This window comes from Tamandua tetradactyla, chromosome 6 (genome assembly GCF_023851605.1).
Source record: "Tamandua tetradactyla isolate mTamTet1 chromosome 6, mTamTet1.pri, whole genome shotgun sequence".
NCBI lineage: Eukaryota > Metazoa > Chordata > Mammalia > Pilosa > Myrmecophagidae > Tamandua > Tamandua tetradactyla.
Window position 1 is genome coordinate 168664221 of NC_135332.1, and position 23564 is coordinate 168687784.

The 23564-nt window shown below is 42.1% G+C and overlaps 1 long non-coding RNA gene across 4 annotated transcripts in view; it reads right to left on the reverse strand.

Annotated features, from left to right (window-relative positions):
• LOC143689024 (uncharacterized) overlaps window positions 1-23564 on the reverse strand; it is a 55826-nt gene that overhangs the window by 21381 nt on the left and 10881 nt on the right. Inside the window, exon 4 of one of the 4 annotated variants that reach the window (XR_013178474.1) lies at window positions 3890-4063. The exons of the other annotated variants lie outside the window; for them this stretch is intronic. This is a non-coding gene — a long non-coding RNA (uncharacterized LOC143689024). Of the gene's footprint in view, window positions 1-3889; window positions 4064-23564 lie in introns of those variants that run through there. 4 annotated transcript variants of the gene reach the window in all.

The following is a 23564-nucleotide window of genomic DNA, read 5'->3' on the forward strand; positions in this document are numbered from 1 at the left end:
CTAAGGGAGCTGAGCAGCTCCTCCTGCCAAAGCTGGGCGGGGGCCTGGCCAGGCAGGGCCCTGCCTTTCTCCCCATTTGCTGCTGGCTCCAGGCGAGGGCTGGGAATTCAGACTGCATTCCACCCTCTCTGAAGGGTTGTGGCATGAGTCAGTCACGGGAGCCAAGCACAGAGGCAAATCCGCGGGGATGCCTGGCCTTCCCCACACCTGACCCTCCCCTCTGAGAGCTGAATTCTAGGGCCAGGTCAAGCTCTCGGGGTGTGTCCCCTCCTCCCCCAGCTTGAGTTCTCTCCCAGGAGGCTCCCAGGGCCCCTAAGAAAGAACCACATGTGGCCTGAGCCACTTTTACTCAGAAATTGCTCTGACCGACCCCAGCTGAGGTTCAGGCTGAATACACAGGGCCTGTGCATCCAGGAAGCACTCGAAGGTGGCCACAGGTCAACAGACATTTGCTGAATAAATGATTAAAACAAGCACTGAGTTCCCTGCACTGAGCCAGATGCTTTATTTACCTAGAAGTTATCAACTCTAGGCAGTCACCTGAGTCTAGAGTAAACCACCCCACCCCCTACCCTAGAAAGCAGGAACAAGGCAAATAAAATTGCCCTTTGAGAATTAAATTAGGATAACATTCACTGGGGGAAACTGGTCCATCAGAGGCTGGTCAGCCTCACCAACAGCTTCAAAACAGGTGGGAATGGGGCTGAAGCAAAATAAAATCGATCTTAGCTAGGGCATGAGAGTAACATCGTCAAAATCATCTGCTATTGCTTTTATCTGCTCTGAATCTTTCCCTTGGGGGCCACCTCCCTCCCACCTTCAGTCCACATGGTTTGAGGCAGAGATGACTTTATTTCTCTCCCAGCAGCTCCTGGAGCAGACACGGGTCCAGATGCCGTCAGTGAGCGTCCAGCCCCAAGGGCACCATGACTCACGTGCCCCATGTTGATTAGAATCCTCCTGGGACTAATTTTAGGATGACAAGCTATGTAAATGCCTGCCTGAGCATGGAAGAAAGCAAACTTGAGAATTGAGTCAGAGAGAGAGAGACAAAGACAAGAGACACAGAGAAAATTGGATCCTGCCATGCCTAAAACTGAAATACGCACCTACTCACAAGCTTCATGGGTAGCTAGCCAATATATTTTCTTTTGTGTTCAGCTCATCGAGTTGAAATGTAACAAAAGGAGTCCAGACTAGTGCAGAAATAGAGACAAAAAATAGGAATTGTCACCAGGAGGTAGCTGAGATTGCCACAGAAAATGGTGAGTAGATCTGACCAGAGCATTGAGAGAGCTCTCCAGAGAGAAGATTGGCTGACTGATTTTACATATTCTGGTCCCACTGGCAGAGTCATCTCTATGCTTAACATATATCACACAGAAGCATTGATTTTCCTGCCCTCCATCTCCAAATGTATTTGTCTCCCAAATTCCTCAGAGACACAGATGATGGTAAGTTCTTGGTTTAGGCCCCTGGATGGGGACATTGAGTGAGTGAGGAAACACTAGGAGAAAAGCACTTTGGGGCTTTCAGAGTACATTGCAAATTCACTTCTGGATGTATTGAGGTTTGGGTGTCTACATGACCTTCCTTTGGATGTATGCAAAATCTAGTCAAAGTGTGAATGTGGTACTTGGGAGTGAGCTCAACTGGTGATGCAAGTTTAGAAGCAGTAGCAGCCAGATGGGAAATGAAGTTGTAGGAGAAAGGAGTCCACCTGGGAAAAGCATAGCAGCAGCAGCAGCAGAGAGGGTAGGGACTGCGCCTCAAGGAGAGAGGGCCAACAGCCTGCACAGAAGGCTGAGCGGGTGTCAAGGAGTAGGAGGAAGGGCATGCAAGGGAAGAAGGCGTTTTCAAAGAGAAAGGTGGCAGCACTGTCAAAAGCTGCAGAGGGGTCAAGGGAAATGCAAAGTGAAGTGTCTGCTGCTTTGAGCCACAGAGAGGTCTTGGTGACTGTGGCAAAAGGAAACTGAGGACTGGGTGAGAAGTGAGGGGACACAGAGACTAGAGGCAGCATGTGCTACAAGGTTGGCTGTGAAGGGAGGGGACAATCGGAGCCACGGGTGGAGAGGACACAGGGTCAAGGCAGGACCTTAAAAGATGACTCAAACGTCTTTGGAAACTAATGGGTGGGAGGGCCAGTGACCGAAGGGCTGAAGATCAAGTTGAGAGCAAGGGCAGGAGAGGCCGAGCAAGGGCAGGAGAGGCCGAGCCCTGGGTCAGGGGAAGTGCTGGGACCTGGAGCACAGGCACTGGGGCCCCAACAGGAAGGAAAACAGCACCAATACCAAAGAAACCTGATTTAAGTCCAGGGTCAAACACAGGAAGTGGGAAGAATAGTCCCAAACTCATAGGACATCCATGAAGATAAATGTGAGGCTAAAGTCAAACTGCTGGCCCAGCGCAGGGCTCATAAAGGACAAGATCCCCTAGACCTGTGACTTGAGTCCTACAGGGTAATCTTCTCAGTGTTCACTGGTTTGTCCAGGAATTGAAAACCCATGTGTCTTTGTTATTTACTATTGCCTTTCTTTCTTATTTTTAATTTCTTTTTTGATTTTTTATATTCTTTTTTGCATTTTCTTATTTTATTACTGTCTTTCTCCTTTTCTTAACTCTTTCTTTCCTTCCTTCCTTCCTTTCTCTCTCTCCCTCCCTCTCTCCCCCTCTCAAAATATGAGACATCAGTATACAAGGGTTTGCGTTCCAGTTTAGCTGCCATCTAACTATGTGACCTTGGATGAGTGACTTTACCTCTTAAAGAGTCAGGCTTTTTTTTATATGAAATATAGTAGTTATCTAATGGACCATACACTCTTTTAGGGAGTATTAATATAATATATGATCTGATCTTCTTAATCCCATGAAGAAGCATTTCCCCCATTTTACACAACGAATAAAATTAGTCTTAAAGAGGTTTAATAACTGACCAACTTTGCTCAGCTGGTGACTAGCTGGGCCAAATTCTAACTGCACTGCTGGGCTTCAAAGCAAATGCTCTTTTGTGTGTCACACTCTTCCCTATAGGGCTAACAATATTGTCCCTCCCACAGGGCTTTGGTATGAACATAGAGACTATGGGTAGGAAACTGCTTTCTTCCCTGGAAAGAGTCAGAGAATATGTCAGATATTCTTTGATCTCAGGTGTTGGTTCCTTATCTGCCCTCCCTTTAGGACCTGCCTCTCCACCTGCCACATCTTCACGGAAGGAAAGAGCCAGCAAACCTGCTGTCCTATTCCTGAGCAGCTTCCCCTGCTGGACCTGGAGATGGCTGCTTTGGGTACCAGGCAAAATCCACGCTTTGTTCGAGGACAGGCAGGCTCGTGCGGCTGATGGAAATGGGCTCTACTGGATTCAGTGGTGCCAGGAGCTATTCATCTTGGGCAGCTTCTAGGACGTTGGGTAGAAACCAAGAGGTGCTTTGGTAAAAAGCCCATGGAAAGTGGGGTAAAGACCAAAACAAAACTTAGGAAGACCATCCAACTAGTTTGAATCTGAAGATTCCAGGCAGGGAAGGTAAAGTTTGGGGAGAACAGAATGTGGAAGAGCCAAAGTGGAGGGAGGATGAGAGTCAGAACTCAGAGATGCCTACACAGAGATGTCAATGCAGGGGCTTTTAAAAGAGGGCAGAAAACCCAGGCAGTGAATCCACTCAGATGGGTGGGTCTAGTCCATCATGGCCTTTTGTTCCCCAACAGGAAACCCTCAGGTTGGGTCAGTTTTGATGGGGTGGGTTGCTGGGACACAAAAGAGCACCTCAAAAGATGGTGCTTGGTGTTTAGATAAAGAGTAGGGTAGGGAAAGAAGAGTAGAGTTGAAGGGTAGAGCCAAAGGATGGCAAAGCACTTGGAGAGGGAAGACAGTAAAGATCGGCATACTTGCTTCACAGTTTCCAAGGCTGGGTCTAGTTAGAAGCCTCATCTTCATTTGATCTTGGTTCCACCTTCACTGAGCCAGAGCTACCTACAGGTGTCAGGTCCTGCCCCCAGGGATTTCACTAAGTGGTTACAGGAATCGCAGGTCATTACTAGTCCAATTCACTGATTTTCCAATTGGCCTCTCCATAAAAGACAAAAAAGAATATTTCTCATGTCTTCCCTTCATAGTGTCTATGCTCAGAATTTCTAGCTGTAGTAGGAACATGTATTAGTTAGGATTCTCTAGAGAAACAGAATCAACAGGGAACACTTGCAAATATAAAATTTATAAAAGTGTCTCACGGGACCACAGGAACGCAGAGTCCAAAATCCATAGGGCAGGCTGCGAAGCTGACAACTCCGATGGATGGCCTGGATGAACTCCACAGGAGAGGCTCACCAGCCAAAGCAGGAATGGAACCTGTCTCCTCTGAGTCCTCCTTAAAAGGCTTCCCATGATTAGATTTAGCATCACTAATTGCAGAAGACACTCCCCTTTGGCTGATTACAAATGGAATCAGCTGTGGATGCAGCTGACGTGATCATGACCTAATCCTATGAAATGTCCTCATTGCAACAGACAGGCCAGCGCTTGCCCAATCAGATAAACAGGTACCACAATTTGGCCAAGTGACACTAACCATGACAATCCATCCCTTGTCAACTTGGCATCTATATATATATCACCTTAAACCATACTTAATTTCCAAATAAAAACAAATAAGCACACATTTTTTTCTTTTACCTGACAATACTCAACTGTCCTGCATATAACCGGAAACACATTAAATCTCTCCAGAATAGGGTGCAAATCCTTGGGCAACAATAATTCTTAAACCTGATATCTTACAACTTAAATAGTATAACATGAACAATACAGCATTACAGTCCTCGCTTCTGTAACTGATCACGTGGTCGAAGTTCATATTTATCACTTCCTTCTTCCACTACCCATTCCATGTTCCCTTTCCCCTCAGCAAGCACTTCAGCTGGCCGTGGTTCTTTGCCTGGTGGGGTGACCCAAACCTTCATTCCTGAAGTTTCAGAGCCATTAGTGGTCCTGCCTGGATTGTGTTGCAGTTTTCCATTGATTTTAATCACAGGGCATGGTAGTACTAATAGATGCCCTAGGGGATCTCCTATATTCCAAGAAAACTCTTCTTTACCTCCATTATGTAGTTGCAGTCCTACTTCCTTCTGATAGTCAGGGTCAGTTACCCCAGACAATAATGTAATCCCCTTCTTGGCTTGTTGATCCAGAGGCATAAGTAGCCCAAAGTGACCAGGTGGCAATCTTAACTTCCAGTTCAGTGGTATCACTGTTGTTTCTCCTGGAGGAAGCACACCCCGTTTTGGAACTAAAACCTGTAGACCAGCAGAACTCAGGGTAGCAGGGACAGGAAGCAAAAATTTTCCTAGTGGATCACTAGGGGTAATAGTGAGTGGTACCACACCCATTTCCACCCCTTGGTTCCTGGACCCATAGATCCTGGCTATGGGAGAAACAGCACCATACAGCAGATGCTGATTCAGAGCATACACAGCTTCCTGGAGAACATTACCCCAGCCTTTCAAGTGTTTGCCACCTAGTTGGCACCGTAATTGAGTTTTCAAAAGGCCATTCCACCGTTCTATCAATCCAGCTGCTTATGGATGATGGGGAACATGGTAAGACCAGAGAATTCCATGAGCATGTGCCCATTCCTGCACTTCATTTGCTGTGAAGTGTGTTCCTTGATCCGAAGCAATGCTATGTGGAATACCATGACGATGGATAAGGCATTCTGTAAGCCCACGGATGGTAGTTTTGGCAGAAGCACTGTGTGCAGGGAAAGCAAACCCATATCCAGAGTATGTGTCTATTCCAGTTAGAACAAATCACTGCCCCTTCCATGAAGGAAGTGGTCCAATGTAATCAACCTGCCACCATGTAGCTGGCTGGTCACCTCGGGGAATGGTGCCATATCGGGGGCTGAGTGTGGATCTCTGCTGCTGGCAGACTGGGCACTCAGCAGTGGCTGTAGCCAGGTCAGCCTTGGTGAGTGGAAGTCCATGTTGCTGAGCCCATGCATAACCTCCATCCCTACCACCATGACCACTTTGTTCATGAGCCCTTTGGGCAATAACAGGAGTTGCTGGGAAAAGAGGCTGACTGGTATCCACAGAACGGGTCATCTTATCCACTTGATTATTAAAATCTTCCTCTGCTGAAGTCACCCTCTGGTGTGCATTCACATGGGACACAAATATCTTCATGTTTTTAGCCCACTCAGAAAGGTCTATCCACATACCTCTTCCCCAGACCTCTTTGTCACCAATTTTCCAATTATGGTCTTTCCAAGTCCCTGACCATCCAGCCAAACCATTAGCAACAGCCCATGAGTCAGTATACAAACGCACCTCTGGCCAGTTTTCCTTCCAAGCAAAATGAACAACCAGGTGCACTGCTCGAAGTTCTGCCCACTGGGAGGATTTCCCCTCACCACTGTCCTTCAAGGACACCCCAGAAAGGGGTTGTAATGCTGCAGCTGTCCACTTTTGGGTGGTACCTGCATATTGTGCTGAACCATCTATAAACCAGGCCCGAGTTTTCTCTTCCTCAGTCAATTCACTGTAAGGAACTCCCCAAGAGGCCATAGCTCTGGTCTGGGAAAGAGAAGGTAATGTGGCAGCAGGAGTGGAAACCATGGGCATTTGTGCCACTTCTTCATGTAACTTACTTGTGCCTTCAGGGCCTGCTCTGGCTCTATCTCGTATATACCATTTCCATTTTACAATAGAGTGCTGCTGTGCACGCCCAACTTTATGGCTTGGTGGGTCAGACAACACCCAACTCATGATAGGCAACTCAGGTCTCATGGTAACTTGGTGGCCCATGGTCAAGCGTTCAGTCTCTACTAAGGCCCAGTAGCAGGCCAAAAGCTGTTTCTCAAAAGGAGAGTAGTTATCTGCAGCAGATGGTAAGGCTTTGCTCCAAAATTCTAAGCGTCTGCATTGTGATTCTCCTATAGGGGCCTACCAAAGGCTCCAAACAGCATCTCTATTTGCCACTGACACTTCCAGCACCATTGGATCTGCTGGATCATACGGCCCAAGTGGCAGAGCAGCTTGCACAGCAGCCTGGACCTGTCGCAGAGCCTCTTCTTGTTCAGGTCCCCACTCAAAATTAGCAGCTTTTCTAGTCACTCGATAAATGGGCTGGAGTAGCACACCCAAATGAGGAATATGTTGTTGCCAAAATCCAAAAAGACCAACTAGGCGTTGTGCCTCTTTTTTGGTTGTGGGAGGGGCCAGATGCAGCAACTTATCCTTCACCTTAGAAGGAACATCTCGACATGCCCCACAGCACTGGACACCTAGAAATTTTACTGAGGTAGAAGTCCCCTGTATTTTTGTTGGATTTAGCTCCCATCCTCTGATACGCAAATGCCTTACCAGTAAATCTAGAGTAGTTGCTACTTCTTGCTCACTAGGTCCAATCAACATGATATCATCAATATAATGGACCAGTGTGATGTCTTGTGGGAGGCAGAAACAATCAAGTTCTCTGCGAACAAGATTATGACATAGGGCTGGAGAGTTGATATACCCCCGAGGTAGGACAGTGAAAGTATATTGCTGACCTTGCCAGCTGAAAGCAAACTGTTTCTGGTGGTCCTTACTAATAGCTATTGAGAAAAAAGCATTTTTCAGATCAATAGCTGCATACCAGGTACCAGGGGATGTATTGATTTGCTCAAGCAATGATACTACATCTGGAATAGCAGCTGCAAATGGAGTTACCACCTGGTTGAATTTACCATAATCCGCTGTCATTCTCCAAGACCCATCTGTTTTCTGCACATGCCAAATAGGAGAGTTGAATGGGGATGTGGTGGGAATCACCACCCCTGCATCTTTCAAGGCCTTATGAGTGGCAGTAATCTCTGCAATCCCTCCAGGAATACGGTATTGCTTCTGATTTACAATTTTGCTTGGTAGGGGCAGTTCTAATGGCTTCCACTTGGCCTTTCCCACCATAATAGCCCTCACTGCATGAGTTAGAGAACCAACGTGGGGATTCTGCCAGTTGCTCAGTATGTCTATGCCAATTATACATTCCAGAACTGGGGAAATAAATACAGGATGGGTCTGGGGGCCCACTGGACCCACTGTGAGACGGACCTGAGCTAAAACTCCATTGATCACCTGGCCTCCATAAGTCCCCACTCTGACTGGTGGTCCAGAGTGACGTTTTGGGTCCCCTGGAATTAATGTCACTTCTGAACCAGTGTCTAATAATCCCCAAAATATCTGATCATTTCCTTTTCCCCAATGCACAGTTACCCTGGTAAAAGGCCACCGGTCTCCTTGGGGAAGACTTAGAGGAAGATTAACAGTATAAATTTGTGGCAGTGTAACAGGTTTCTCCCCAATAGGGACCTGGCGTCCCCTTCATTCAAGGGGCTCAGGGTCTGTAAACTGTTTCAAGTCTGGAAATTGATTAAGGGGCCGTGACTCTGTATTTTTGTAATTCAGGTTAGACTTCTGTTCCCTTGACCTAGAACTCTTTTGTTTATACAGCTCCAACAAGAATTTAGTAGACTGCCCTTCTATTGTATTTCTAGGTACCCCATGATTTACTAGCCAATGCCACAAATCTCTGCGTGTCATATAATTTTGACACCTTCTTTGAGTTTGCTGTCTATTATAATAGCCGCATCTACCCTGTCTTTGGTGATTAAGTGCTGCCACCTGGCTTCTGCCAACTCGGGATCCTGTCATCCCCATTGTGTTTAAGGATTCCAGCTCAGTGACAGCAGTTCCTACAGTAATATCTGACCTACAGAGAAGTGCAACCACAGAGCTCTTGAGGGATGATGGTGCTAGTCTCACAAATTTATTTCTCACTGTTCTGGTAAAAGGTGCAGCCTCTGGACATTCCTGGGCTGTAAGAGCAGGCTTTGCATGATAAATCCACTCTAACATCCCAATCTCTCTAAGCCTCTGGATCCCCTCATCTACATTATACCAGGGCAGTTCTGGCATTTCAACCTCAGGTAATGTTGGCCACCTTTTGATCCATGTTTCAACCAACCACCCAAACAAGCTGTTAACACCTTTTCTAACTGCTCTAGCTATAACATTGAATGCAGAATCTCTGCTTAGTGGGCCCATATCAATAAATTCAGCCTGATCCAGCCTTATATTCCTCCCACCATTATCCCACACTCCTAAAATCCATTGCCACACATATTCCCCGGATTTCTGTCTATATAAATTGGAAAACTCACACAGTTCTTTTGGAGTATAACGTACCTCCTCATGTGTGATACTTTGTACCTCACCTTTAAGGGCCTGTTGGGACTTTAGTCTAGTTATAGGTCTAGAAGAAATGAGGGGTGGTGGGGGTGGGTCATGAAAAGAATTAGAAATATCTTCCAAGCCATTTGCTTCAGGGCCTTCATTTGCAGTTTCATCTGGTGAAACAGGATTAATCACTCTAGGGCTAATCCCTTCAGGAGGAGGTTGGGTGGCCAATTCCTCAAGGCAGGCTGGAGGTGGGGCAGCTATGTCCTCAGGGCAGACTATTACAGGGTTATCTAGAGAAGACTCAGCATGGCCTAGGGTTTCAACCTCGCCCCCAACATCATTATCAATCCATATGTCACCATCCCATGTTTCAGGGTCCCACTCCTTTCCAATCAATGCCCTCACTTTAACGGCAGACACCATGCAAGACTGAGATTTCAGTTTATGTTGTAAAGTTGCTACTCTAACAATAAGATTCTGAGTCTGATTTTCAGAGATCTCAAGTCTACGGCTACAGGAAATAAGATTTTCCTTCAGGATACTCATAGAAATGTCTACATCTTTCAGACGGCGCTTAAGCTTCTTGTTTGAAGCCTTAAACTCATCCCTTTCACCCCTTAATGTAGACAGTGTATCTAACAACAACCAACCAACATCTCTATAACTCTTATTTCTACAAAACTCTGTAAAGGTGTCAAAAACATTATCCCCCAAAGTCTGGCTTCATACAAGCGAAGCATTAGGAGAATCGAATGATGATATTTTGACTATCTCCTTTGCCAACTCACTTCATGGATTGGGAGTGTCATTCTGATTATGGGAATCAGAGTCCTTCATGTCTCTGAGTCCAGTCAAAGTAGAAAACCATTTATAAAAACTCATTTTTAAGATTCCGTTTCTTAAGAATCACTCCTGGTACCAAGATGTATTAGTTAGGGTTCTCTAGAGAAACAGAATCAACAGGGAACACTTGCAAACATAAAATTTATAAAAGTGTCTCATGTGACCGCAGGAATGCAGAGTCCAAAATCCACAGGGCAGGCTGCGAAGCTGACGACTCCGATGGATGGCCTGGATGAACTCCACAGGAGAGGCTCACCAGCCAAAGCAGGAATGGAACCTGTCTCCTCTGAGTCCTCCTTAAAAGGCTTCCCATGATTAGATTTAGCATCACTAATTGCAGAAGACACTCCCCTTTGGCTGATTACAAATGGAATCAGCTGTGGATGCAGCTGACGTGATCATGACCTAATCCTATGAAATGTCCTCATTGCAACAGACAGGCCAGTGCTTGCCCAATCAGATAAACAGGTACCACAACTTGGCCAAGTTGACATGTGTCCCTAACCATGACAGAACATGATAAACGAAATTATGCCAAAGCCTATCCTCACACCCACCAAGAACCTTGACCTCCACATTGCTTCCAAAGGTCACCCACCAAGGCACTGCTCGTTGGAGAACAGGATAACCAATTACTCATTCCCCTACCCTTCAGGTGGTAACCAGTTGGCAATGGTCATAAGGAACCAAATGGGGACCAGAAAGCAATTGTATCAATAGCAGCAAATGCCCCATAATGCTCAAGGTCCTGATTTTCCAGTGCCCTAGCCCTACCCTGAATGGAAGGCAGCTGAGCCAGCATAGCAGGGCTAATTTATCAACCAGTCCACTGCTTTGCCTTTTTGCCTTAGGTGCTGCTAAGGAGACTGGTTCCCTGAGGGAAAAAGAAGATTATACTAGGAGAAAGGAAGGTAGCTCAACCATGCTCCAATTGCCAAATTAATTAACAAATGCAGACTGCTGAAAACAACGCCCAACACAGATAAACCTAGAGTAAGCACTAAAGGAGTTTTCACCCCAGCAAAGGAGGCAGGGCTGACAGAAAAAACAAAAAAAAGCAAAAACAAACAAACAAAAAACAAACCGGAGGCTTTTTGAATTGGAAGAGCACAAAATATTGGAAAAGGGCTAGGCCCCCAGAAAAGGGGCACATAGAGCCCTGTACCAACTCTGGCTCTTGATTGGCAAACGCCAGGGGATGGGGCCTGGCTCTGAAAAGCCTTTGTTTGTCTGAGAGACAAAATAACTAGTCAGGTGAGTGGAGACAATTCCCTAAAGAGTATATCTGCAAGTGATTTCTATTGGAGCAGGGGAAGGTAGATCAATCAAGCTCCAATTATGGCTTTAATCCCAGCAGAGAGGAGGCAGGACTAACAGAAATAAATAAATAAATAAAAAAGTGAAGTAGAGTAAAATAGAATAAAGACGGAGCATTTTGGAGTTGGCCAAGCTCATAGTAGTAGAACTTTGGGGGCCAGAGGACTGATTCTGAAAAGGGAATTTTATTTCATTTCTTTTCTTTTCTTTTCATTTTATTTAAAACTATTCCAAGTAGCTCACTAGAGAAAGCCCCAGGAATTCTCAATTGTCAGCAGGACCCAGGCAAGGGTTGAGTTAAGATAGGCCTGAGAGACAAACTAATGAGCCATGTGGGGGAGGTAATTCCCTAAAGGGTGTATCAATCCCCAGAAAAGGGCAGAGATAGGGCATCAGAAGCAACCTACACCTGCATTCTACTTCAGCCTCTGTCTCAACTACAGCCCTGGCAGAGAGCCTTGCTGCAAAGTAAAGGCTCCACGCCACTTTATGCCAGTGGGAAGCTGCAGGCCAACAAGTACCACGTGCTGGAAATGACAGGAAAAGCACAAAGTCTAGAGGCTTCATAGAAAAGTCTGACAACCTGCTGGGTCTCACCCTCAAGGAAACTTGATACTGATTACACCTTGCATTAAAGGGTCTTTCTGGTCTGGGAAAATCTGACTGGGGTCAATCATATCTGAGAAGACCCTCCTAAAAAAAAAAAGGTTTTCATGTAGACAGGGCAAGAACAAGAAAAACAAGAGCTGAAAAATTCTGATCAGTTAAACAGAAGCTATGCTAGAATTAGTTGAACTGAATGCCAAAGAATGATTGAAAACAAAGCCCACCAAAAAGAAAATTCTAGGTAAAATAGTGAAAATGACCTCCAGAATGAATTAATCAAGGCGATCAGATACCTAGGCACCAGCAAAAATAATGAGTCATTCAAAGGAACAAACTAACATTTTAAACAAGACACAGGAGTTGAAACAACTAATTCAGGGTATTTGAACAGACATGCAAAATCACATCAAAAATCAAATCAACGAGTTGGGGGAAGATATGAAAAAAGAGATGAAAGATAAAATAAGACACTGGATGAACATAAAGAAGAACTCGGAAGCTTGAAAAACCAAATGGCAGAACTTATAGGAATGAAAGGCACTATATGGTGGAGACCTATAATAGCAGATTTGAAAGGCAGAAGAAAGGATTAGTGAACTAGAGGACAGAACACCTGAAATCCTATACACAAATGAACAGATGGGGAAAGAATGGAGAAATATGAGCAGGGTCTCAGGGAATTGAATGACAACATGAAGCACACAAATATTCATGTTGTGGTTCCCAGAAGGAGAAGAGAAGGGAAAGGGGGCAGAAAGGCTAATAGAGGAAATCATCACTGAAAATTCCTCATCTCTTATGAAAGACATTAAATTACAGATCCAAGAAGTGCAGTGTACCCAAACAGAATAGATCCAAAAAGACCTACTCCAAGACATTTACTAATCAGATTGCCAAATATCAAACACAAAGAGAGAATTCTGAAAGCAACAAGAGAAAAGTAATCCATCACATTTAAGGAAAGCTCAATAAGACTATGTGCAGATTTCTCAGCAGAAACCATGGAGGCAAGATGGCAGTGATATATTTAAGATTTTGAAAGAGTAAAACTGCCAACCAAGAATTCTACACCTGGCAAAACTCTCCTTCAAAAATGACGGTGAGTTTAAAATATTTTCAGACAGTGACTGAGAGTTTGTGACTAACAGATTAGCTCTATAAGAAATACTAAAGGGAGCACTATAGGCAGATAGGAAAAGTCAGGAGAGAGAGGTCTGAAGAACAGCACAGAAATGAAGTCTATCAGTAAAGGTAAAATGAGAAAAAAAAATAGAAATGGCATATAAAAATCCAAAAGACAAAATGAAGAAAGAAAATACTGCTTTTACAGTAATAACATAACATGCTAATGGATTAAACTCCCCAGTCAAAAGACATAAACTGGCAAAATGGATTAAAAAACAGGACCCATCTATAAGCTGATTACTATAGACTCGCTTTAGACTCAAGGACAAAAACAGAATAAATGTGAAAGATTGGAAAAAATATTTCATACAAACAACAACCAGAAAAACACTGGGAGTAGCTATAATAATATCTGATAAATTAGACTTCAAATGTAGAACAATTGAAAGAGACAAAGAAGGATGCTTTGTGTTAATAAAAGGAACAATTCATCAAGAAGATATAACAATCATAAATATTTATGCACTGAGCCAGAGTGCCCCAAAATACATGAGGCAAAAACTGACAGTACTGAAGTAAACACCTCTACAATAAAAGTTTGAGACTTCAATACACCGCCTTAATCATTGGATAGAATGTAGACAACGGATCAATAAGGAAGCAGAGATTTTGAATAATACAATAAATGGAGTAGACTTAACCAACATTTACAGAAAATTTCATCCCACAACAGCAGGATGCACATTTTTCTTAAGTGATCATGGATCACTTTCAAGGGTAGACCATATGTTCAGTCATAAAGCAAGGCTTAATAAATTTTAAAAGATTGAAATTATACAAAACATTTTCTCAGCTCATAATGGAATGAAGTTGGAAATCAACAACAGGTGGAAGACCAGAAAATCCACAAATACATGGAGGCTAAACAACACACTCTTAAACAACCAGTGGGTCGAGGAAGAAATTACAAAAGAAATCAGTAAATATCTCAAGGCAAATGAAAATGAAAACAGCAAAAATAGAGCAAATTAACTGTTCACCCAGAAGAACTAGAGAAAGGAACAGCTAATTAACCCCAAAGCAAGCAGAAGAAAAGAAATAATGAAGATTAGAAGAGAAATAAATGAAATTGAGGACATGAAAACAGTAAAGAAAATCAACAAAACCAGAAGTTGGTTCTTTGAGAAAATCAATAAAATTGATGGACCCTTGGCTAAGCTGACAAAATAAAATGCAAATAAGTAAAATCAGAAATGAGAGAAAGGATATAACTACTAACCTTGCAGAAATAAAAGAGATAATGAGAGGACACTATGAGTGCTATATGCTAATAAACTAGCCAACGTAGTTGAAATGGGCAACTCCCTAGAAAAGCATGAACAACTAAAGAGAAAATAAGCAACATCAGCAAAGCAATCATGAGTAAAGAGATTGACTCAGTCATGAAGAAGTTCCCCCAAAAGAAAAGTCCAGGGTAGAGTGGCTTCACACGTGAATTCTACCAAACATTCAAGAGTTAGTCCCAATCCTTCTCACACTCTTCAAAAAAATTAAAGAGGAGGGAAAGCTACCTAACTCATTCCACGAAGCCAGTATCACCCTAATACCAAAGCCAGACAAAGAGATACTACAAGAAAATAAAGTTATCTCTCTTTAATTAATATAGATGCAAAAACCCTCAACAAAATACTTGCAAACTGAATCCAGCAGCACATTAAGGGAACTGTACACTGTGCCCAAGTGGGATTTATTCCAGGTGTGCAAGGCTAGTTCAACACAAAAAATCAATTAATGTAATACACCAAATTAATAAATTAAAGCAGAAAGACCACGTGATCATTGTGCAGAAAATGCATTTGAGAAAATTCAACATCCGTTCTTGACAAAAATACTTCAAAGGATAGGAATAGAAGGGAATTTTTATTATCACCATGATAAAGGGAATATATGAAAAATCCACAGCTCACATATTCAATGGAGAAAGGGTGAGCACTCCCCCTCTAAGATCAGGAACAAGACAAGGTGGCTCACTGTCACCATTGTTATTATTCAACATTGTGCTGGAAATTCTAGCTGAAGCAACTAGACAAGAAAAAGAAATAAAAGGCACCCAAGCTGGAAAAGAAGAAGTAAAACTCAAACTGTTTGTAGATGACATGACTACATATGTCAAAATCCACAGCAGAGTGGGCCACAGTGACTCAGCAGGCAGAGTTCTCACCTGTCATGCTGGAATCCCAGGTTCAATTCCCAGTGCCTGCCCATGCAAAAAAAATAAAATAAAATTCCACAGCAAAGCTACTATGGCCAAAGTGGCAAGGTACAAGATCAGTAGTGTTTCTATACACTAGTAATGAGCAATCTGAGGAGGAAATCAAGAAAAGAAATCCATTTACAATAGCAACCGAAAGAATGAAATATTTAGGAATAAATTTAACAAAGGACACAAAACACCTATACACAGAAAACTACAAGAGGACTTCTGGGAAGATGGCTGATTAAAGTAGGATGAGACCAGCCCTGCTCCATGGAAAAGTTAGAGAAGGGACAGAAGGGCTACTGAGGTGGTGATTCCAGAGTGTAGCTGACCTGGGAGAGCCTTCTGCACCACATGCAACAGCCCTGGCTGCAGAGCCTGAGGAACTGAGAGGCAGAAAGCTGGAGCCTGGCGTGGAGCCGCAGAGCCTGTGGGAGTACATGAACAGGAACACAGGACTAGGAAGTAAGCCAGGTCGCGTTCCTTGGGCGCACTACCCTCACCAGCGCAGCCCCATGACTGGTGACTCACTGCATACCCCATGTACCTGAAGTCTGACTCCCATTCCCCATGATCCAGGCACCCCCACTCCCACCAGCCCCCAGTGCATGTACCTGCCCCACACCCCCACCCCAAGTGCAGCCCAACCCACCTCTCCTGTACCCCTCCCAAGCACTACTTCCCCCTCCCTGTTCCCTGCAGGCTGTTACCAGCACATAAAGGTTTTGGGCACTGACTTCCATACCTTAGGCTACCCCCAACCCCCATCCATAGTGTTGCACAGCCTCACCCCACCCTCCCTGAGCTCAGCACAGCCCTTTATGGCACTCCCAGGCCCAAGAATGTGCACAGGCCCCCAATCATATCATTCAGCTCTGGGAACCACACATTACAGCAGTTCTAGAACCACACATGTGCATGGCCTTCAGCCACACTTCCCAGCTCTGAGAAAGTGCCAATCTGCACAGCCAGGTCACATCTGCCCTAATCCACAAAGGTGTAATGCCGACCTGCTGCCACAGATCTATGCATGCACATGAAGGACCCCATGCCTTAGACCAGCGCATACCAGAGTTATGCCCCCCAGACCAGTGCACCTGCACAGCTGCATCCTCCCTGACCTCTGGGTGCCCATATTCACAAGTGTAACATACCCAACCTGTGCCCATACCTGCCCTGAAACAAATTACCATACTGAGTGTTTACCCCATGCCCTGCTGTACAACCATCCCGCAAACACAAGTCCTTAGACTACTGAAAGAAATCAACTCCCAAAGTAAATCAATCAAGATATTTACATGCCACAAAGATAGCAGAAGATCATTAAGCATATCACAATGCAGACAGATGTAGCCCTGCCTAATGACCAAATTAAAATACCAGAGGAGACACAGATGCTGGAACAAATTATCAAAGATGTTGTACAACTCTACTTAATAAAATAAGTGGGATAGCATATGACATAAAGGAGATCAAGAAGACAGTAGATGAACACAAAGAGGAATTTGAAAGAATAAATAGAAAAATAGTGGAAATCACAAAGATTAAAAACTCTGTTGACCAAATGAAGAACATATTAGAGGCATGCAACACCAGATATGAAGAGACAGATGAAAGAATAAGTGATATAGAGGACAGGATAATTGACTTCGAAGACTCAAAACAGCAAATGACAAAAAAGATGGAAAAAATTGAATGGGAACTCAGGGGAATGATAGATAAAACAAAATGCACAAATATAAGAATCACTGGTGTCCCAGAAGGAGAAGAGAGGAGTAAAGGGCTAGGAAGAGTAGTTGAGGATATAATGGGGGAAACTTCCCAACCCTCATAAAGGACATGAACATTCAAGTGAAAGAAGCCCAAATACTCCAACCAGAATAAATCCAAATAGGCCTTCCCAAAGGCACATAGTAATCAGTCTGTCAAATGTTGAAGAGAAGCAGAAAATCCTGAAAGTGGCAAGAGAAAAACAATCTCCTACATACAACAGAAATCAAATAAGACTGAGTTCAGACTACTCAACTAGCACTCTGGAGGAGAGAAGGCAGTGGTATGATATAGTCAAGATCCTGAAAGAGAAGGACTTCCAGCCAAGAATTCTGTACCCAGCCAAATTGTCCTTCAAAATTGATGGAGAGGTTAGAGTTTTCACAGACAAAGAAGTCCTGAAAGAATTTGTCAACAAGAGACTGGTGCTACAAGAAATACTAAAAGGAGTTCTGCCAGCTGAAAAAAACAGACAGGAGAGGGAGGTCTGGAGGTAGGCACAGAATTGAAGAGTACCACTAAGGGTAATTTAAAGGATACAAAGAGAAAGAGGGAAAAGCATATATAGATCTGACAAACAGAATAAAAAAGATAAGATGGTGGAATCAAGAAACAAATTTTCAATAATAACTTTGAACGTTAATGGACTAAATTTACCAATTAAAAGATACAGATTGGCAGAATGGATTAAGAAACATAATCCAATTATATGCTGCTTACAAGGCACTCATCTTAAACACAAGGATACAAATAGATTGAAAGTGAAAGGATGGAAAAAGATTTTCCACACAAGTTATAACCACAAGAAAGCAGGAGTAGCAATACTAATATTGGACAAAATAGACTTTAAATGTAAAGACAACATAAGAGACAAAGAAGGACACTATATACTAAAAAAAGGGTCAATTCACCAAGAAGATATAACAATCATAAATGTTTATGCTCCCAATCAAGGAGCTCCAAAGTACATGAGACAGACATTGGCAAAACTGAAGGGAGTGATAAATGTTTAAAAAATAATAGTAGGAGACTTAAGATACCACTCTCCTTTATAGACAGAACAACCAGACAGAAGATCAACAAAGAAATAGAGAAGTTAAATAACTTGATAAATGAATTAGACCTAACAGACATATACATCATTGCACCCTGTTCTAGTTTGCTAGCTGCCAGAATGCAATATACCAGAAACAGAATGGCTTTTAAAAAGGGGAATTTAATAAGTTGCTAATTTATAGTTCTAAGGCCGAGAAAATATCCCAATTAAAACAAGTCTATAGAAATGTCCAATCTAAGGCATCTAGGGAAAGACACGTTGGTTCAATAAGGCCAATGAAGTTCAGGGTTTCTCTCTCAAGTAAGAAGGCACATGGTGAACATAGTCAGAGCTTCTGTCTCAGCTGGAGGGGCATATGGCAAACACGGCATCATCTGCTAGCTTTCTCTCTTGGCTTCCTGTTTTATGAGGCTCCCCAGGAGGTATTTTTCTTCTTCATCTCCAAAGGTCACTGCCTGATGGACTCTCTGCTTCATGGTGCTGCAGCATTCTCTGCTGTCTCCAAATCTCTCATTCTCCAAAATGTTTCCTCTTTTATAGGACTCCAGAAACTTATCAAGACCCACCCAAATGGGTGGAGACATGTCGTCACCTAATCTAGCTTAATAACCATTCTTGATTAAATCACCGCCCAGGGAGATGATCTGACTACAGTTTCAAACATACAGTATTGAATAGGGATCATTCTGCCTTTATGAAATGGGATTTAGATTAAACATGGCTTTTCTAGGGGACATGCATCCTTTTAAACCAGCACACACCCAAAGCACAAGGTTATACATTCTTCTCTAGTGCTCACGAACATTCTCTAGTTTAGATCATATGCTGTGGCACAAAACCAGTCTTTATAAATATAAAAGTATTGAAATTATTCAAAGTACTTTCTCTGATCACAATGGGATCTCAATAATCACCAAAGAATGAGAACATTCACAAATACATGGAGATTAAATAACACAGTCTTAAATAACCAGTGGGTCAAAGAAGAAATTGCTAGAGAAATCAATAGCTATCTGGACATCAGTGAAAATGAGAATACAACTTATCAGAACTTGTGGGATGCGGCAAAGGTTGTGCTGAGAGGGAAATTTATTGCCTTAAATGCCTATATTAAAAAACAAGAAAGAGCAAAAATTGAGGATTTAACAGCAAACTGGGAGGAACTTGAGAAAGACCTGCCAACTAACACCAAAGCAAATAGGAGAAGAAAAATAACAGAGATTAAAGCAGAGATAAATGAATGGGAGAACAAAAGAACAATGGAAAGAATCAATAAAACCAAAAGTTGGCTCTTTGAGAAAATCAATAAAATTGATGGGCCACTAGCAAGACTGACAAAGAAAAAAAGAGAGAGAATGCAAATAAACAAAATCAGAAATGAGAAGGGGAGTTTTACCACAGACTCTGAAGAAATAAAAGAAATCATAAGAGGCTACTATGAATAACTATACACCAACAAATTAGACAACTTAGATGAAATGGACAAATTCCTGGGGACACACAAACAAGCTACACTGACTCAGGAAGAAATAGAATATCTCAACAAACCAATCACAAGTAAAGAGATTCATTGATCATCAAAAATGTTCCTACAAAGAAAAGCTCAGGGCCAGATGGCTTCATAGGGGAATTTTATTAAACATTCCAGAAAAAACTAACACCATTCCTGCTCAAACTTTTCCAAAAAATTGAGGAAAAAGGAATTCTACCTAACTCATTTTATGAAGCTAATATCATTTAAATACCCAACCTGGTAAAGATGCTATAAGAAAGAAAAACTATAGGCCAATCTCCCTACTGAACATAGATGCAAAAATTCTCAATAAAATATTAGCAAATCAAATCCAACAGCACATTAAAAGAATTATACACCATGACCTAGTGGGGTTTATACCAGGAATGTAAGGATGGTTCAACACAAGAAAATCAATTAATGTAATATAGCACATTAACAAATCAAACAGGACAAATCACATGATCATCTTGATTGATGCTGAAAAAGCATTCAACAAAATTCAGCATCCTTCTCTGATAAAAAACACTCCAAAAGATATGAATCAAAATAACTACCTCAATATGATAAGGGGAATATATAAAAAACCAATAGCTAGCACTGTGCTCAATGGAGAGAGACTGAAGGCCTTCCCCCTAAGATCAGGTACAAGACATGGATGCCCACTGTCACCACTATTGTTCAACATTGTGCTAGAAGTTCTATCTAGAGCAATTAGGCAGGACAAAGATATAAAAAGCATCTAAACTGGAAAGGAAGAAGTAAAACTCTCATTATTTGCAGATGATATGATACTATACTTGGAAGATCCTGAGAAATCTAAAGCAAAGTTATTTGAGCTAATAAATTCAGGAAGGTGGTGGCATATAAAATTAATGTGCAAAAATCAGTAACATTTCTATACACAAGCAATGAGCTAGCTAAGGAGCCAGTTAAGGAAAAAATTCCATTCAAAACAACAACTAAAAGAATCAAACACTGGGCCATGGTGGCTCAGCAGGTAAGAGTGCTTGCCTGCCATGCCCGAGGACCCGGATTCGATTTCCGGTGTCTGCCCATGTTAAAAAAAAAAAAAAAAAAAAAAAGAATCAAACACTTAGGAATGAACTTAACTAGGGATGTAGAGGACTTGTACACAGAAAACTACATATAACATTGTTAAAAGAAATCAAAGGAAATCTAAATAGGTGGAAAGACATTCTCTGCTCATGGCTTAGAAGGCTAAATATAGTTAAGATGTCAGTTCTCCCCAGGTTGATCTATAGATTCAACACAGTTCCAAAAAAATTCCAACAACTTACTTTGAAGATTTGGAAAAGCTAACTACCAAATTCATCTGGAAGGGAAAGAGACCCCAAATAGCTAAACACACCCTACAAAAGAAAGATGAAGTGGTAGGATTAGCACTTCCTGACTTTAAAACCTATTATAAAGCAACAGTGCTCAAAACAGCATGGTTTTGACACAGACAGACACATCAACCAATGTAATCGAATTGAGAGTGTAGAAATAGACCACCAAATCTATGGTCAACTGATTTTTGACAAGGCCCCCAAATCCTCTGAACTGGGCAAAATAATCTTTTCAATAATTGGGTATGGAAGAACTGGATATCAATAGCCAAGAGATTGAAAGAGGACCCCATCTTACATCCTACACAAAAATTAACTCAAAGTGGATCACTTACTTCTTCTAAATGTAAGAAGTAGCACCATAAAGCTTTTAGAATAAAACTAGGGAAACATATTCAAGACCTAGTAATAGGAGGTGGCTTCCTAAACTTTATACCCAAACCACGTGCAACAAAAGAAATAACAGATGAATGGAAACTCCTTTAAATCAAATGCTTCTGCACCTCAAAAGACTTTGTCAAAAAGGTGAAGAGGCAGCCAACTCAATGGGAGAAAATATTTGGAAATCACATATCAGACAAAGGTTTGATTTCCTGTATATACAAAGAAATCATACAACTCAACAACAAAAGAACAAACATGCCAATTATAAAATGGGATAAAGATATGAATAGGCATTTTTCTGAAGAACAAATGCAGATGGCTCAAAAGCACATGAAGAGATGCTCATTTTCACTAGCTATAAGGGAAATGCAGATCAAAACTACGAGATACCACCTCACACCTATAAGAACGGCTGCTATTAAGCAAACAAGAAACTATAAATGTTGGAGAGGATGTGGAGAAACTCAGACACTTATGCACTGCTGGTGGGAATGTATAATGGTGCAGCTATTATGGAAGACTATTTGGCGGTTCCTTAGGAAACTAAATATTGAGTTGCTCTATGACCCATCAATAGCACTACTTGATATATACCCAGAAGAGCTGAAAGCAATGACAGACATTTTCACACCAATGTTCATAGCAGCATTATGCACAATTGCCAAAAGATGGAAACAAACCAAATGCCCATCAACAGACATGTGGATCAACAAAATGTAGTATGTACATATGATGGAATATTATGCAGCAGTAAGACAAAATGACATCCTGAACCACATGACAAGATGAATGAGCCTTGAGGTCATAATGCTGAGTAAAGTTAGTCAGACACAAAAAGATAGATACTGTATGAATCTACTTTTATGACCAGCATAAAGGTATAATCAGAGAAGAATATTATAATTCTTATAATACAGAATATAGGGGACTTAGAGATATATAGAAGCTAGAGATGGTTGAATCGTTAGCTAATGAGGCTGAACTCCAATGCAAGGGAATAGATAGGAGCGAAGGTGATTCTCTAGTGGGTCTAGAAGTAATATTACCATACGGATGATGAACAAGATTGAAAGGGGTTGTATAGACCTACGTATCCCACTGACTCACACTAGAAATATGAATGAGTTCTTGTAAGAATTACTTCAAAGATATGATTCTTGTATAAAGAGTGTTTAAGTTCAAGGTACAGGACGAAAACTGCTATTGCATGCTATGTGGTATGCTCAAAAGGAAACCATCAGCACTACCACAGCAACAACAGAGGTAAATAATGGAGTGAGGGACAAGAGTTAAGAGGAGGTTTAGATTTCCTATTTGGCAAGGGTGTGTTTATTGGTTTTCTGTCTCTTGGGAACAATGAAATCATCTAAAATTGAGAATGTTGATGGACTGCGGGCTTTGGGCCCTAAACATGATGCCCAATGAATGCAGGTGGCTGAAGGACGCACTGATGGAGAAGTAGATTGGTGAACGATGGTGTATGCTTATGAACGAAGGCTGGAATGCTACAGAAGGAGCAATGTCGTGAGACATACAACGATGTGAATGAACATGTGGGATATTTGGTGAGACAAAATAAGCCAGAAACAAAAAAAACAACAATGGTATGGGCACCTTTAGAAAATGCTTATAAGAAAACAGGGGCCTAGATTGTAAGCTTTGAGTGGACACATTAAGTTTGGAGTGGTGATTATTATTTCTGGATTTTGAGAGGCTGTTTTACATATATAACCTGATATTTAGAGATAAGAACGAAGCCAAACAGGTTGGGGTTAAAGTGATTCAGAACACAGGGGTAAGGAAGACAGTATCTGTATTTTAGAACCACACATACGCTTTGAGACCAAAGGAAGAAAGGTTTATTTGATCTGGAAGTGAAATTTTCTGTTGTGCATAATCTAATTCAACCTATTTGTATAGCTCATTTGAACAACTGAAACACAGGAAGCACAGAATAAGAAAGAGGTCCTTTAAGCCTGGATAGCTTATTGTAATACCTGGAAACATCCTAGAGGATAGTAAGCAGATAATCAAAAAGTATTGGCAAAGACCCCTAAGGGAGGGGAGAAAGAATATGGAACTATTAAACCTTACCATCAGGGAATCCCCTGATACTGTGTCAAACTT